The sequence below is a fragment of the Triticum urartu genome, chromosome 6, assembly GCF_003073215.2.
Source record: "Triticum urartu cultivar G1812 chromosome 6, Tu2.1, whole genome shotgun sequence".
Classification (NCBI taxonomy): Eukaryota; Viridiplantae; Streptophyta; class Magnoliopsida; order Poales; family Poaceae; genus Triticum; species Triticum urartu.
The window spans coordinates 286,622,125-286,634,834 of NC_053027.1; positions in this window are offsets into that span (position 1 = coordinate 286,622,125).

The window sequence follows — 12,710 nt, forward strand, 5'->3', positions numbered from 1 at the left end:
TTTTAGACATTTCAAATGGACTACAACATACGGATGTACGTAGACATATTTTAAAGTATAGATTCGTTCATTTTTCTCCGTATGTAGTCACTTGTTAGAATCTCTAAAAAGACTTATATTTGGGAACGGATGGAGAATGTGGGAGTATCCTCAAAACAAAATGTGAGAGCAAAATATTTATTCGGACCCTTTGTAATTGGTGCTAAATTTTGACCAAATATTTAACTGACAAAATGTTAGTGCATGTTAACAAAAATTGTATCGTTTGATTCGTATTTGAACATAGTTTTCAATTATGTAATTTTTTGTGACATGCATCAACATTTGGTTAATTAAATTTATAGTCAAAATTAGGCAAGGTGCATTAAATCAACACATGCAAGTATCAAAAGGGGAGTCACGACATGCATGCATGCGTTGTAATTAATGCATCGGTAAACGCAAATTATTGAAATATATCGAGTGCAGTGCTTTGATGTGTCGCGTCAACTTGTACAAGACCGAGAAGTTTGATTACTACCACGCCCTCTTGTGTTAGCCGCACCTGCATTTGGATGCATGATAGGTGGGCCACCCACCTGTTGGGCCCACCTCTCATAGATACAAAGGTAGGAGCAGTAAGTCAATGAAGCTGCGTCCCTCCCTCGCCCATGAGCATGGCGGCTGGCAGGACTAGGAGAAGCTTTCGTTCGCTCCACGCTCTCCCTCCCGCACTTGGTGGACATGCAACAGTTCAATTGGTGTCAAATGGCCAGAAGCATACTGTAGTACTCCTCCACTACGGTAGTACTCCATCATTGTTCGACTTCCCGAAGAGGCGACGAGCCAAGCGCAACCCAGATGCTCGTGTGGCAGTTTCATGCGTAGAGTAGTCTATGATAGCGTGTACCATGCCTGCAAGCTTAAAATCATTGGGGTCGGCTCCATGCTTTTTTTAATTAAAATAATCTTCTGGTTGTACCTGTCATCCTGGTGATTCTAGTTTGCACGCTCATCTGGTCAAGACAGGAATATATATTTTAATTTGTGGTGGGGTAAATGTTAGAGGTTGCAGCAAATGGAGTATGGTACGCTGCAGGTCTTTCAGCCAAGTTTAGAGGCAACCATGTGGGGCCAGTGCTATGATGTGTCGCGTCAACTCGTACAATGAGGAGAAGCTAGATTTTACTACTACACGCCTTCTCCCTCGCCCATGCGCGCGGTGGATATCCCTCCCGCACGCGGTGGACGGACATGCCGCAGTGGATTCGATACTGTAGAAGTAGTAGTAACATCATTGTTCGTCTTATCGAAGAGGCAAAGAGCCAAGCGCAACCCGAATGTGGCAGTTGCGAACGCTCGCATGGAAGTCTTCGTGTAGGGGTGGGGCGTGGTGCAGAGCCTTGGAGCACGCATATAGCCATGCTCTTGCATGAGACAAAATTGCTATTTGAGCCCACTATTGTAGTACTAGTACTTGCTAGTATAGCCATGTAAACCGGAAAGGAGTATTTGCCTTTCTAGAGATTTCAACAAGTGACTAGACTACACCGCGTGCAGTACTGGCTCAAATCTCAAATCTCATCAACCAAGGCATTTTGTGATTGGAGGAATGTATCTCATACATTTAGCAGAAGTGGTAAAGTGGCCTCGAAGTTGGACTGGACGAAGCAACCATCATTTCACTGGAACGCTCGTTGAAGCCCTTTCTCCCCTTTCTTGAAGAAAACCTCACTCCAGGCTACTCACTTCTGCCATTTTTCTTCTGTACTGACGAACAAAAGGTGGGCAAATCAGTGATGCTGCTATATTTTCATTCTAAGAATCTTCTTTTTGTGAAGCTCCGACCGATTCTCACAACCTATTCTTTTCCCGTTTTCATTGCGATTACGGTTTCCTTTCGATTGTTTTTTGTTTGTCAGTTCATTGATGGACCCTGGAGCACTAGGAAAAGAGTTGCCGGCGGACAACCCACTAGAGACAGCGATCTCCAGGAAGCGAGCACCGACCAATGAGTTGACCATGTTGGCGGGCCAACCCATGGAGACGAAGAACTCCAAGAAACAAGCACTAGCCAAAGAGTTGACGACGTTGGCGGACGAACTCCTTAAAGAAAGTTGGAAGAACACCAAGGGCCACACTGTGCCTACCCCAGAAACTCTAATGGCCACCTATGCGAGGCTCAAGGACGAGTTTGAGGAGATAGTCGTCGTTGAGAAGCAGTATTCCCCTGGCAAGGTGATGGCCCCCATCGAGGATGAGGAGATGGCCCCCGGAGGGATGGGATCCCCCGGTGAGCTGCACAAGGTAAAAAATAATGGCTTACCATAGTTGTGGTTTTTTTATTATTTGCAATGTGCTTGCTAATATGTTAGGGTTGTGCAGGTGCTGGTGGACATCCTTGATGAATCAGATGTTGCGGCCCGTCCTATGGATAATGCCCCAAAGATCATTTTCGATGTCGCGGTCTGTCCTGTTGACATCACCCCGGAGATCGAATCCGATGCCGGTGTCCATCCTATGGACATCTCCCCAGAGATTGATTCCGATGTCGCGGTCAGTCCTGTGGACATCGCCCCAGAGATCAATTCCCATGCCGCTGTCCGTGCTGTGGTCATTGCCCGAGAGATCGATGACAAGAAATAGTTGGTCGCGCTAATCCTTCAGGGTAGTTTGCATTGCCCTGTGTTTAATTACCAGAACGATGCATGTTATCAAACCATCTTAGGGCTAGTGCACTGTCTTGTGTGGACGGTACTTGCCCCTTTTGTTTGATAGTGAATCATGCGAACCCTCTCCGAGTTATGGAAACATATGTGTCCTCACCAGCTTTTGATGTAATATATCGCATGCTTAGATGTAAGTTTGAACTGTTTATCATATCAGCATGGCTTGTTTGATGATTCTTTGTGTTAGTAGGCTAGCTACTATGCCAGCTATAGTACTTGCAAAACACTCACTGAAGAGAAACTTTGGGGCTGATAAACTCGTGGTACGCTTGTACTTATCCGTCGTCGATCAGCCAATAGTCCAAGCTCCTAAAATTGTAGGCTTAGCGATTGATCAGACAATAGTTGACACGGATACATTCAGGCCTCATTTGGTTCATAGGGTAGGAAAATCGTTCCAAAAGTACAGAGACGTACAACACAAAAACACAGCAGTACAGAGACATACTCCCTCTGTTCCAAAATAGATGACTCAACTTCGTACTACTAACTTTGAAACGGAGGGAGACAAATCCTAGGCGGGCTAGTTTGCTCTAGTGGGTTTCAGTGATATGACATGGTACAATGCCGTCTAGTCTACGCGTGTGGTAGCACTATTGCGGGTACAGTAAGTTTTCTTGAAGAAGTGGAATTCAACGAAGTCATGATGGTTCATTCGTCCGACCAACTTACAACGGGAAAGGTTGGGACTGCGCTACGACTGGTGTGGACCAAGATAATTTTGTGCATGGCAGGTGGACCAGGATGGTCGACGTCGCACATGTCGGTGAATGGAAAGTATTCTTTTCCGATATAGAGGACGAGCAACGAGTACTCATTTTGTTTATTTTTTTATGAAAGCTATTGTATCCACTATTACGAAGGAGGAGTGTGAAACACGGCAGCCCAGTGAACTTGGCATGTGCACCACTCCTTCCTTCCTCATGTAATACTACCATGGTGTTGACTATAAGGTTGGCTACAAAGGTTACAACTTTTTCTCACTTTCTCTCAATCTATTTCCTCTCAAATGTTTTTACCTTTCTTGTTTTAGACACAATTGGTTTTTATGCCTCTTTTTTTAGAATTAGTTTTTTTATACCTAGGAGCACGTGTAGAGACGGGCTCCTGTAGAGCCCACTCCTTGACTTTTTCAATGCCTCTCTCTCCTCCACATAAGCGGGCTTATAGGCCAGTATTTTACTGGTACTACGGACTTGCTATGAATGTGGGCAGCTGGCGTCTGAGGGGGGAGAGCTTGGAAGTGGTCCGGACTCCCGCATGGGCCACCTCACATTATCACCATATATTTCTTGGAGTCTGTGCGCGGTGGGCAGGCAATCTCTTCTCCCTCCCCCGTCTCTCTCTTCTCAGCCGACGCCCGCCGAGCGATTAGACTTCGGCTATCGACGGTTTATTCCATTGCAGTCCCACATGTCAGTGAAATTGCAAGACAACGCGTGTCCCTTCTAGTGAGCGGCGTGCGAGCCGGACTGTCAGGGGTGTGACGCGTACGAGACATAAGTGTGCCGCCTTTTCTTTCGAACTTGCGAAGCGAAACATTTTCATGTGATTGATCGATAGAAATCCAGAACAAAATGACGAGGGCGGTGTTTTCCCACACGTTAGGCGGGCTCATTTGAGTGATATGACGTGCTACAGTGCCGTCCACTTGCTCCATTTTTATGTAAGCAAGAATTTACACTCTTACATGGGAGGAGTGCGAAACATGACGGATCTGATTTCGATTGAGGGATAACTGTTCCCTGCCAAATAATGGAGCACTGTTAATCTCCAGCGCTGGCCCACAAATTTAGACCGGCATCTGTCCAAGGACAGTGATAGATGCCATCCAATGCTGCCCGCATACCTTTCGACAACTATATGAACTAACCAGACGAAATTCATGCAAACAAAGCAAATTTCAAATTAACCGGATGAAAATCATTACATGTCGAAAACATTTCCTACAAACTGGATGAAATTCATTACATATTTCGCACAAACTGTACTAAAACCTACTATAAACCTAATCTAAACGATCGCCGGTGCTCGACCACCATGTCCGGCCATGAACCCGAGAAAGCTGGCCATTGCCTTTGCCTCCTCCTCACCCACCTCGATAACCTCCTCATCCGGAGCACAAGGTTCTGAAGATTTCCGCCTCCACGTCGCTGTCAAGCGGCTAATCGGCCGCTGATGTTTGTCCCACCAAGCTTGGCGTCGACTGAGTGGAGGAGCGGTGGCCTTCCTGGCACCAGAGCAGCGGCGACCTACCGTGTACTACTCTTCCTCGGTGCCGGCTGCACTCGCGCACGTGCAACGGCTTCGTGGTAGTGGCGGCGGAGGGCGGCCGGGGGGGAACCGGCGATCTCCTTCTTCTGCTCCTACGATAGTACATCCAAGAGAGCTTTGGAGCGCACCCGGAGCACACCAGGAGCAGAGCCACCGATGTCCTTCGTCTGCTCCTGCGACAGTACATCCAAGAGAGCTTTGGAGCGCCAGGAGGCCATGGGTGGAGTGGTGCCAACAGAAGGAAGGGACCGGAGGAGAATGAGTGTGGGTCTTTGGCTATGGCTGGGAGCTGGGGCTCAAGTTAATATAGAGGGCGAATGGCAATGAGTCGCGGCAGGCGGATGGACGGCTGGCGCCTGAGTAGGTTCATCGGGCGTGAATGCAGACGCTGCTTCAGTGACTTAACTACAGGTGCGTTGGATCACTGACATGTTGGCCCAACGGGCATCTGGCTCGCATGTCAGTGACACACCAACTACACCTGCAGTTAAGTCCGGTGAATGCGGCATTAATGTTATGGAGAGACGGTGACCGTTTCAGGCGGGAAGCGCACGCTAGCGATGGAAGGGTTTTCAGTAGGCCAGGGCTGTCAGACGCTGGCGTGGTGGTAAAATGTGAACTCATGGATGATGAGCCTTTGAAGTGTATGCGGCATGTATTGACAACCAGGCGTCCATGCAACCGGTCTTATTGCCAGCTATCGTTTGACGACTCCATTAGGCACCACACAACCATGCATAACTTACAAATAATGGACGAATCGATCAGACACACACTCGTGTGCAGTGGCACTATGACCGGTCGCTCACGATAGTACATACTCCGTTCCATAGTACCCTCTCTAGCTAGGTTGTTTTATATATTGTCGTTGTGATGGATGATATACATGAGCAAGGCACCGAGTCTCGAGTATGACTGTTGGTATTGAGCCAGGTGAATACATGCTCGACGTTCGCGAAGGCCTCCATCAAACTTCTAAACAGTAATGTCAAGAACCGCCGGGGCGCGCAGGTGACGGGCTCTCCATTTGCTTTGCGCCATGAGCAGGACTTTGATTGAGAGGGTGACGTGCATGCATTAGCATGGTTTGACAGCGTGAGCGTGAGTGTCTGCACGCGTACATGCTACTTGCATCTATGGACGGTGTGCGCTAATGTGTGCATCACGTATAATATAATGATCAAAGTGAGCTATCCACACAAGTCTGATGACCGCCAATGCATTTTACTCGGTAATAAATGACCCGGATTGAAGGGGAATCCAGATTTCCTTCGTCTTCTGTCCATGAGCTCTTGACAAAGCAATGCACTATACGGTTGTCCGGCCACTCCACCCCAGAGCTCTCACCAAGCGTCGTTCATGCCACCGCGCTGCACACTAACCGGTAAGGAAGCGATGTTATCCCGCTGCGCCGACTTCCTCACCGCCAACGACTGCACACAAAATGGTAGTGAAGCAATGGCATACCGCCGTGCCGAGTTCATCGCCACTCGCGACCTCACACCTACGTGGGCGGAATTTGAAGCTGCCAAGGCCGAATGGGCAGTAGATCAAGAGGCTGCCAAAGCCGCACAGAGGGAGCGGAGAAGTCAGAAGGCATTCAAGAAAAGAGAGGCCCGCCGCCGCAAGAAATGAGAGGATGCACGCGCTGCTGCGGAGAGGTCGGCGGAGATCCAAGCACCGTGGGGTGTCGCCGGCAAAGCCGGGAAGGAGAACACCGGCGTCTGGCTAGCATGCGAGAAGTAGTAGTACTAGTAGTTAGTGTGTGTGTCTGTGTCTGAGTACAAGCATGTACTAGTACTACTATTTACTACTATAGTTTTTAGAGCAAATTACCGATACATTAGCCTAGACTCAATGGAAAAATTCCTATCCTATGCATCAAATGGCATCTCTTTCTCTATAGGAATCGAGATGCATGTCATCTCACTTCCTATAATTTTCATATTCCTATAAATTTTCTATCCTATGAACGGAAGGAAGCCTCTGCTGGATTAACTACTGTAGCTAGCAGTACTGCTGGTACAGTAGTTTTCTTCATGAACCGGAATTCAACGAAGTCATGATGGTTCCTTCGTCCAAGCAACTTCAAAGTGGGAAAGGTTGGGCCTATGATTTGATGGCCCATTAGTCATTATTACTGCGGTGTGACGACCGGGGTGACTCGCCCTTGGAGTTCTACGTGCATGGCAAGTGGACCAGGATGGTCGGCGTCCCACATGTTGGCGAACGGAAGTATTCCTTCCGATATCGAGTGTAACACCCAAAATGCGGCTATATCTCCCACGTGTCGAGGCACGACTTAGAGGCATAACCGCATGGAGGTTTAGTCGCAAGTGGGGTAATCTTCACACAATCCCATGTGCTGAATAAGAAAGGGATAAAGAGTTGGCTTATAATCGCCACTTCACACAAATACAAGTTAAACATACATCAACCAGAGTACAATCAAGGTTCGACTATGGATCAAAAATAAAAGAAGACAACCCCAAATGCTAGATCCCTGATCGCCCCAACTGGGCTCCACAACTGATCAACCGGAAAAGACACAAAACAACGATCAAGATCTTCATCGAGCTCCCACTTGAGCTTTGTTGCATCACCTTCACTGGTATCATCGGCACCTACAATTGTTTGGAAGTATCCATGAGAGACGAGGACTTAGCAATCTCACACCCGCGAGATCAAGATTATTTAAGCTAATGGGTAGGATAGGGTAATGAGGTGGAGCTGCAGCAAGCACTAAGCAAATATGGTGGCTAACATACGCAAATAAGAGCGGGAAGAGAAGAAACGCAATGGTCGAGAAGCTAGAAGTGATCAAGAACTGATCCTGAAACTACATACGTTCAAGCATAACACAAGACCGTGTTCACTTCCCGGACTCCGCCGGAAAGACACCATCACGGCTACACATGTGGTTGATGCATTTTAATTAAGTTAAATGTCAAGTTCTCTACAACCGGATATCAACAAATTCCCATCTGCCACATAACCGCGGGCACGACTCTCGAAAGTTTAAACCCTGCAGGGGTGACCCAACTTATCCCATCACAAGCTCTCACGGTCAACGAAGGATATTCCTTCTCCCGGAAAGACCCGATCAGTCTCGGAATCCCGGTTACAAGACATTTCGACAATGGAAAAACAAGACCAGCAAAGCCGCCCGATGTGCCGACAATCCCGATAGGAGCTACACATATCTCGTTCTCAGGGAAAAACCGGATGAGACATCATATGAGTAAAACCAAACCTCATGTTTCCCCGAGGTGGCCCCGCAGTCTACTCGGTTTGGACCATCACTTAGAGAAGCACTGGCCCGGGGGGTTAAAATAAAGATGACCCTCGGGTTGGCCGACCCAAGGGAAGGGTAATAGGATGTTAGGCAAATGTAAAACCAAGGTTGGGCCTTGCTGGAGGAGTTTTATTGAAAGCAAACTGTCAAGGGGTTCCCATAACACCCAACCGTGTAAGGAATGCAAAATCAAGGAACATAACACCGGTATGACGGAAAACTAGGGTGGCAAGAGTGGAACAAAACACCAGGCATAAGGCCAAGCCTTCCACCCTTTACCAAGTATATAGATGCATTAATTAAATAAGAGATATTGTGATATCCCAACATATCCATGTTGCAACATGGAAGAAACTTCAGCTTCACCTGCAACTAGCAATGCTATAAGAGGGGCTGAGCAAAAGCGGTAACATAGCCAAACAACGGTTTGCTAGGAAAGGTGGGTTAGAGGCTTGACATCGCAATGTGTGAGGCATGATATAACAAGTGGTAGGTAGCGTGACATAGCGATAGAACGAACAACTAGCAAGCAAAGATAGAAGAGATTTCGAGGGTATGGTCATCTTGCCTGAGATCCCGCATGGAAGAAGAACGAGTCCATGAAGAAGACAAACAGACGAAGTCGAACGAATCCTCACAACTCTGGAACGAAACTAAAGCTAACGAGAGAAGCAGCCCGGAAAGAAGCAAGCAACATAGTAAATAACCATCACATAACATGGCATGATGCACAATCAAGTATGATGCATGTCCGGTTTAAAGAGGCATGGCATGGCAAAGTGCACAGACAAAACTACAAGTTAAGTGGAGCTCAATATGCAACGAGTTACATATTGAGGAAACACCACATCAATTATTTAGTTCACTCCCGGTTATGTACCCAACAAAATTAAATGTTCTTAACATGGCAAGAGGTGAAACATGAGTAAAATACACAGTTAGGCATTTTAAATGAGGCCGAAAACATCAAACAACAATTCTGTTATATCCTCATGTGCCTTAGCAATTTAATGCAACAACAATTTTAAACGTTTTAAATGTTATTATCATGATGTGGATGACATGTTCAAGTTTATGCAATTTTTTGAAAATGTTGACATGAGCATATTATGAAGCATTTGTCACCATGGTGGAAAGAAAGGGTGCCACGGCGACGACAACGAAAATGGTGTGGCAACATTCCAGTTACGGTAACTCGATTGAGATGCCGGTGCAAAAGAAAGTGTGGCGGGAGCGTGTTATGCGATGAACGGTGGGGTGCTCCCGGTAACCGGTTGTCCCACATGACGGTGGCAAGGGAACGAGGAATGTGCAAGGATCAAAATGGGCATGGTGCAAACACAGGGTTCATCTCATACATCACACAAATTCGTCCACGGCGGTCGTCTAGACGTTATACCTTTGAAGCGTGCCTTTCCGGACGGTTCGGGTTTGGTGCAAAGTAGAGAAAGTAGACGTTCTCGGGACGTTCGTAGTGAATGTAGTCGTTCACGTTCGTAAATGTTCAGGGTCACGACACAGGACTTGACGTCCACGGGGTCTTCGTGAGTCGACGGTATTGGTATAGGTTTCGTAACCGTTCGAGTCATCGGTAGAGGAACTTGACGCTTGCGTTACACAGGTCTTCGACGATGGTAGTGGTATATATCCTAGTGGAATTTGATGCATCCAAGGTCTTCGGGCATAGTGGTACACATGTCATCCGGATACTTGTCGGATCCGAGAGATACTTGGCAACGGTAAAGGTACACGCGGTCTTGAGCATGAGCAGTTGTACACGGTCGGAGGGGAACTCGGCGTATCCATGTACTTGGCGATTCAGTGTGATAGTCGTTCGAGCGTCTGACAAAGCGGTACTTGGCGGTCTTCGAAAACACCGGTAGTCGCAGTATGCGTTCTTGGCAGTTTCGTAGATGTGGCAGGGGTACTTGACGCATCCACAGAAGGGTCTTGGCGTCCTTGGAGGATGAAGACCACAGTGCGAGGTGGTGGCTTGGGGTCAAACGACCGAGGCAAGGTGGCGCAGGAGCTTGAGGGCGCGGGTGCCATGGCCCTGAGAGACGAGCTGCTACTAATCGATGCAGACAGTGGTAGCCAGGGGACACGGGGGAAGCCGGGAAAATGGGGATGAGTGCCCGGGTGTAGAGGCCGCGAGGTCGTCGGAGCTTGGTGCGGATCTGGACAGCGAGGCCAACACGGAATTTGGATCCACCAGTGGAAGAGATGAACGGCGGCGGGGCACGACTCACTGGACGAGGAGGAGGCTGCGGCCTCGCGAGTTCCGGCGCGGGGCACGGCTCACTAGTGAGCAGCAGGGTCACTGGGCGCTGCACGCAGGTCCAAGGCGATGACAAGAGGGAGAGGGGCGGGGCAAGGCGGCGCTGGAGGGAGCAGCAAGGTGGCGCCATGGGTCCTGGATGGCGGACGGAGGTGGGTGGCGCCCCGAAAGCTTTGGTCGCCGCTAAGTGGTGAGGTCGAGGGATGGGGATCGGGCGCAGCCATGTTCGTGTGAGCGAGTGGAAGTGGCGGCGCGAGGTGAGAAGAGGGAGATGAGCGAGAGGAAGGGGGTCGATGGGGAGAGGGGAGATGGGATCGGGCGCCCTGGCGGCTAGGGTTTGCAGCGGGGCTGCTGGGCCTCGGAGGCTGGCCCAATATATAGGGGGGCTGCGCCTAGGCGCAGATGGGCCTGCCTGACTACTTGGCTGGGCTCTCTCTCTCTCTTTCTCCCTTCTTCAGACTATTCCAAAAACAAAAAAGCAAAATAAAGAAAAGAGAGACAAATAAATGAGTGGACAAGAATTTGAGCATGGGGATTATTTTCCCAGACTCGCAAAAAATGAGCTCGATCCAGAAAATAAAAGTGGCATGATTGAAAGATCTGGATTTAAATCCATTTGAATTTAAGTCAAATGGTTTGAATAAGTTCAAGGTTTTGAAGAGTCCAAAAATGTTGTGAATTTTGGTGGAGCTCGGGAAAGTGCCGAAAGGATTTATGGGAAAACTTTGAGGTCAAGAAAAAATAAGATAGACAAGGCATGGAATTTGTTTTGCAAGTGTGTTATGGTTAATTCCAAATAAATGGAATATTTATAATAGCTCCATAATATATTGGGTGGATATTTTATATAGAAAAATCACCATCTGAGTTCCCTCGATTTAAATAGATCAAAGATCTATGCATTTTATTTAGTTGGGTTTAAAAAATGAAATGTCATGATGGCATAATGACATGATGCAATGCACATGATGCAAAGCTGAATGCAACAGACAAAATAAATCACCCGATGAAACTCGGAAAACATGGAAGGCATCTGGAGCGTCGGTCTTGGGGCGTCACAACACTCCACCACTACAAGAGGATCTCGTCCCGAGATCTAGTATGGCACCGGAGTGAAGCGGGATAGGAAGAGAAGAGGTAAAACTATGCTGCTTCTTTGGTAAACGAGTGAAACCAAAGAGCCTTGAGAGGTTGAAAACTTGAAAGAAAGAATACAATGAAGATGAACAAAGTTGAATACACTCCATTAGAAAAGAGGAACAAGGAACATTACTAGAATCTTGTAGGTTGAAAGACATCAGAAAAGGGTTGTAATGGACAAGAATTACATGCTGTTGGGGAACGTAGTAATTTGAAAATTTTCCTACGCACACGCAAGATCATGGTGACGCATAGCAACAAGAGGGGAGAGTGTTGTCCACGTACCCTCATAGACTGAAAGCGGAAGCGTTAGCACAACGCGGTTGATGTAGTCGTACGTCTTCACGATCCGACCAATGCAAGTACCGAACGCACGGCACCTCCGAGTTCAGCACACAATCAGCTCGATGACGTCCCGCGAACTCTGATCCAGCAGAGCTTCACGGGAGAGTTCCGTCAGCACGACGGCATGGTGACGGTGATGATGTTGCTACCGACGCAGGGCTTCGCCTAAGCACCGTACGATATGACCGAGGTGGAATATGATGAAGGGGGGCACCGCACACGGCTGGGAGAGATCAACTGATCAACTTGTGTGTCTAGAGGTGCCCCCTTGCCCCTGTATATAAAGGAGCAAGGGGGGATGCGGCCGGCCTAGGAGGAGGGTGCGCCAAGGGGGGAATCCTACTCCCACCGGGAGTAGGACTCCTCCTTTCCTTGTTGGAGTAGGAGTGAAGGAAAGAGGAGGAGTGGGAGAAGGAAAAGGGGGCTGCACCCCTTGTCCAATTCGGACCATAGGGGGGGTGCAGGCCTCCTTCCTTTTGGCCTATCTTCTCTCTTCCCGTATGGCCCAATAAGGCCCATATACTCCCCGGCGAATTCCCGTAACTCTCCGGTACTCCGAAAAATACCCGAATCACTCGGAACCTTTCCGATGTCCGAATATAGTCGTCCAATATATCGATCTTTATGTCTCGACCATTTCGAGACTCCTCGTCATGTCCCCGATCTCATC